Genomic DNA, 6,000 nt, shown 5'->3' with positions numbered 1-6,000 from the left:
TGGCTAGACTGTCCTATAAGCCTGTGTGACAGGAGTGCTGTAGACCTGTTTTCCTCTCTTTCAGTCAGTTATGGGGACAGAGTGTTCTGCTTTCGGGCGTGTAGTTTTTCCTCTCTACAGGTCTTCAGCTGTTCCTGTGGGCCTGTGTCTTGAGTTCACCAGGCAGCTTTCTTGCAGCAGAAAATTTGGTCTTACCTGTGGTCCCGAGGCTCAGGTTCGCTCGTGGGGTGCTGTCCACGGGCTCTCTGCAGCGGCAGCAACCAGGAAGACCTGTGCCGCCCCTTCGGGGAACTTCAGTGCACCAGGGTTCCAGATGGTCTTTGGCTTTTTCCTCTGGCGTCTGAGATGTGTGTGCAGGGAGCAGTCACTTCTGGTTTCCCAGGCTTGTCTGCCTCTCTGAAGGTTTAGCTCTCCCTCCCACGGGATTTGGGTGCAGAGAACTGTTTATCCGGTCTGTTTCTTTCAGGTTCCGGCGGTGTCTCAGGCACAGGGGTCCTGCCGCTCCTGGGCCCTTCCCCACGGGAGCCCAGAGGCCTTATACAGTTTCCTCTTGGGCCAGGGATGTGGGCAGGGGTGAGCAGAGTTGGTGGTCTCTTCCGCTCTGCAGCCTCAGGAGTGCCCACCTGACCAGGCGGTTGGGTCTCTCTCTCACCGGGTCTGGGAGCAGAGAGCTTCTGCGGGCCGGGATCCGCGGGTGTGGGACTTCCGGTAAACACAGAACGTGCCCGGTCCTAGAGAAATTCTGCTTTCCTGTGTCCCAAGCTCACCAGGCAGCTTTCTTGCAGCAGAAAATTTGGTCTTACCTGTGGTCCCGAGGCTCAGGTTCGCTCGTGGGGTGCTCCCCACGGGCTCTCTGCCTTTGAATTTTTATACCATTTTTCTACATTTAAATTAGTGAAGTTTATTCCAAACAGTGAAGTTGCACTGTGATGTTCTAATTTTTAGACTGAAGGTGAGTTTTTAACAAAAGGAGCAGTATGAGAAATTATCATCATTTTTAATTCTCTAGAACTTACAAAGCAGACAAAGAACAATTTTTTGTGGCAGAATCTAATGAATAAAGATTTCAAGGAGCCAGTCACTGTGTGAGCTACAGGTGGTGTTCCAATGTATGAGGCAAGACTCCACTAGAAATTTAAGATTCTTAGCCTTTTAGAAATTTACTTATAAATTTGGAGGTTTGCAGACAGCTTGCTTAACTAGGATTTTAGCCCAATATTTGGTGGCAAACCAACATGTTGGGCAAAAATCCACTAGAAAGTTAAGATTATCAGCCTAACAGTTAGAGAGAAAGCTTTATTTTCTAAGAGGGGGCCAGCACCCTGTTGAGTCACATTGGTGCATCAAGAGCTAGGACCTTAAACAAAAGAAACAAAGAAGACAAGCTGCCTGGTTCTTAATGACGTGTTTTAATGGAATTGTGATTAAGTTTGTTTTTACATTGAGAAGAAGATAGTACAGAGTTTTCGTGAATTGTGTGGGGATTTTCAACTGGTGTTCAGAATTAAGGTAAGGAAAATTAGTCACGGACCCCAAGTAGAGAATGATGATAGTTAAAAGTTAATAGGTTATTAAAAATAAAAGTCTGTAACACCAGGCATACTAAATACAGACATATAGTATGGAAGTAATTAATATATAAAATCTGATGCTCCAGGTAGAGAGATTGACAGACTGATGTATTTTGGGCTAAAGTCCTGGTTTGATAAATTGCTTACTTCTTATTGTTATTGGAATTGATAGAAAGTGTTTAATTTGCTTTATGAATTACCCCACTAAAGTACATATGGCTTGACAATGTTGGCTAGGGAGGGTTTGTGGTTATTTTTGAATTTACCTCAGCAGGAAGCTCGGGTTCTCTTAACGTGGGCTTCATGGGAATTTTGGATATGACAGATTAGAAAAGCCTAACAGACACATACACTATTGTTTAACTTACTTCTTTTCTTAAAATGGTTTTAATTTTATCCTCAATAATAAAAGGAATTCTGGGGGAATCACTATCCATGAACTCAAGCAGTATTACAGAGCAATAGTGATAAAAATTGCCTGGTATTGGTACAGAGACAGACAGACCATTGGAATAGAATTGAAAACCCAGAACTGAACCCACACACCTAGGGTCACCTGACTTTTGACAAAGGAGTTAAAACCATCCAATGGATAAAAGATAGCATTTTTAGCAAATGGTGCTGGTTCAACTGGAGGTCAACATGTAGAAGAATGCAGATCGATCCATGCTTATCACCCTGTACAAAGCTTAAGTCCAAGTGGATCAAGGACCTCCACATCAAACCAGACACACTCAAACTAATAGAAAAAAATGGGGAAGCATCTCGAACACATGGGCACTGGAGAAAATTTCCTGAACAAAACACCAATGGCTTATGCTCTAAGATCAAGAATCGACAAATGGGATCGCATAAAACTGCAAAGCTTCTGTAAGGCAAAGGACACTGTGGTTAGGACAAAAATAGCAACCAGCAGATTGGGAAAAGAACTTTACCAATCCTACAACAGATAGAGGGCTTATATCCAAAATATACAAAGAACTCAAGAAGTTAGACCTCAGGGAGACAAATAACCCTATTAAATAATGGGGTTCAGAGCTAAACAAAGAATTCACAGCTGAGGAATGCCGAATGGCTGAGAAACACCTAAAGAAATGTTCAACATCTTTAGTCATAAGGGAAATGCAAATCAAAACAACCCTGAGATTTCACCTCACAGCAGTGAGAATGGCTAAGATCAAAAACTCAGGTGACAGCAAATGCTGGCAAGGGTGTGGAGAATGAGGAAGACTACTCCATTGTTGGTGGGATTGCAGACTGGTAAAACCATTCTGGAAATCAGTCTGGAGGTTCCTCAGAATATTGGACATTGAACTACCTGAGGACCCAGCTATACCTCTCTTGGGCATATACCCAAAAGATGCCCCAACATATAACAAAGACTCATGCTTCACTGTGTTCATAGCAGCCTTATTTATAATAGCCAGAAGCTGGAAAGAACCCAGATGCCCTTCAACAGAGGAATGGATAGAGAAAATGTGGTACATCTACACAATGGAATATTACTCAGCTATCAAAAAACAATGACTTTATGAAATTCGTAGGCAAATGGATGGAACTGGAAAATATCCTGAGTGAGGTAACCCAATCACAGAGAAACACACATGGTATGCACTCATTGGTAAGTGGCTATTAGCCCAAATGCTTGAATTACCCTAGATGCCTAGAACAAATGAAACTCAAGACGGATGATCCAAATGTGAATGCTTCACTCCTTCTTTAAAAGGGGAATAAGAATACCCGTGGCAGGGAATAGAGAGGCAAAGATTAAAACAGAGGCAGAAGGAACACCCATTCAGAGCCTGCCCCACATGTGGCTCATACATATACAGCCACCCAATTAGACAAGATGGATGAAGCAAAGAAGTGCAGGGTGACTGGAACCGGATGTAAATCTCTCCTGAGAGATACAGCCAGAATACCGCAAATACATAGGTGAATGCCAGCAGCAAACCACTGAACTGAGAACAGGACCCCTGTTGATGGAATCAGAGAAAGGTCTGAAAGAGCTTGAAGGGGCTTGAGACCCCATATGAACAACAATGCCAACCAACCAGAGCTTCCAGGGACTAAGCCACTACCCAAAGACTATACATGGTCTGACCCTGGGGTTCAACCTCATAGGTAGCAATGAATAGCCTAGTAAGACCACCAGTGGAAGGGGAAGCCCTTGGTCCTGCTAAGACTGAACCCCCAGTGAACATGATTGTTGGGGGAAGGGTGATAATGTGGGGAGGATGGGGAGGGAAACACACATATAGAAGGGAAGGGGGAGGGGTTAGGGGGATGTTGGCCTGGAAACCGGGAAAGGGAATAACACTCAAAATGTAAATAAGAAATACTCAATTTAATAAAGAAAAAAATTTTTAAAAATTGTTTTAATTTTCATAATGAGTATGGGGTTGAGTCTTGTTATATCATTTTTCTGGGAGAGAGTACATGATAGAAACTTTTCTTGTTGTAGACTAAAGAACACAGTATTTTGGGAGAAGGGTTTTACCTTTGTGTTTTTAAAAACGGTGTTAGGCTCTGGACACCTTAAAGAGTTATATGAATCAGATTTGATAGAGGGAGACCACCTGAAAAACTAGACTCAAAAGAATCAAACAATGTTATCTTGATGATACTAAAATTTCATTTTGAGATTTATATATTGTAGAATGTGCAGTTTTTTGTGAAATTCATCATCAGATTGATGAAATGACCTACTTGGATTCCTGATCTCAGGGATATTTAGCCAGATCCAGTCAAGATAGACAACAGAGGTCACAACAACTTCTTAAGGCCAAACAACTCCCCCATTTTTCCTATACCCCTACAAAGGTATGTCACCACCCATGTACAGCTTGAAGAAGCCATTGAAGATCCATCACCCAAATTCCCTAGAATTTGGGGGGCTGAAGATGATTATTCTAAGGTTGTTTTTATGAGGAAATGGTCATAATTAAACAGAAAGCAATTAGCTAGATTGATTTGTACAGCAATAATCTTATTTGTAACTAAGCTAAGATCATATCTTTATTTTGGTATAGAACTTATTTGTTACAAAAATTTTAAAAGTACAAGGCTTAGACCCAGTCCAATAACTATGATTATAAACTGTTTTTAGATGATTAGCAATACAAGTTAAGAGCCAGATAAAAAACTCATGGTTCTGAGTATTTAAAAGGGTGTTTTTGAGATACTTCAATTAGAAATGGCCGAGGGTAGCCAAGGCCTACCAGTTCAGAAGTGCTTCGTGTAGATAGATGATCTTCAAAGGTGTCAGAAGTCCACAGAACATTATGTGTATGGACATTTCTTTATTAAAGATCATTTGACTAGAGACCTGTCTGCTTGGATTCTAAGAAGTTGAGCATCAGTGGAATTGCTCCAATTGTGGCGAGATAGCCACTGGGCAAGAATTTCCTCAATTCATCTACAGACAAATATTGTGCAAAAAGGGACACATTATGCAGAATAATCGACTGATAATCTTTGTTGAGCCAGAATTATCAACCCTTCAAATTCTGCATTACGAAGGCCTGTCAGATGATTCTGGGCCAGAAGGCTGGAGACTGATGCTCCAATGTTTGGAGGAATGAAGGCTGTCCAGGTGATCAGTGGTCCCTGTAAATTGGATAAGCTTTAGAAGCTGTTTTGTACTTCTCATAATTTCATATTAGTCATTCTCAGATTTCTGATGGAGTCGAAGATTAATTTAGTCTCATAGTCTACCCAAACTAATTAACTTTGAGAAAACATAATCATTAAGGTGATTTTCAAATGGTAATAGTTGTGCACAGCTTACATTTGAGAAAAAAAGTTTGTTTGTTTTTAATTAAACAAAAAGGGTGATGAGGTTGAGGTCAAGGTCATACATGATTAGGCAGTAGAGAGTGGGGCAGAGACAAAGTTTTTGTAAAGTGGGAGAGTAGAGCAAGGAGGAGATCAAAATGGAGTCTACAGAGAAGGATGTTTCAGATTTAGGTGAACTACATTGATTTTAACTTGTTTACGTGGGCAGTTTATATCTTTATTAAATGGCAGATAATTTGTTGTGTGGATTGAAAATTTAACACATAAATCTAATTGCTAAATCACAAGTTTCTGGAACTTTGATTTAAAGGGCTAAAAGGACAGTGTGTGAAAGAAAAGGCTGAGAAGCAGAGTGTGCTGATCTGGTTCTCTTGGACACGCAGAGCCTGAAATCACAAGAGCTTGCAGAATGAGATATATGTATATGCCAGGCGAAATAACTACTGCCTAGGGGAGTGCATGGAGAGAGCAGCTAAAGGGAGACATCTGGGCATGATCACATGGCAGAGTAGCAGCAGGATTGACTGAATTCAGCTCAGAAAATTGATAGAAAACTTTCTTTTAAATGTTTCCCTCAACAATGTGCTCTCAGAAAACACTTCGAAGAAGATTTAATTTCAGTGATGCTAGT

This window comes from Rattus norvegicus, chromosome 3, assembly GCF_036323735.1.
Source record: "Rattus norvegicus strain BN/NHsdMcwi chromosome 3, GRCr8, whole genome shotgun sequence".
NCBI lineage: Eukaryota > Metazoa > Chordata > Mammalia > Rodentia > Muridae > Rattus > Rattus norvegicus.
Note: the sequence above shows the minus strand (reverse complement) of the source record.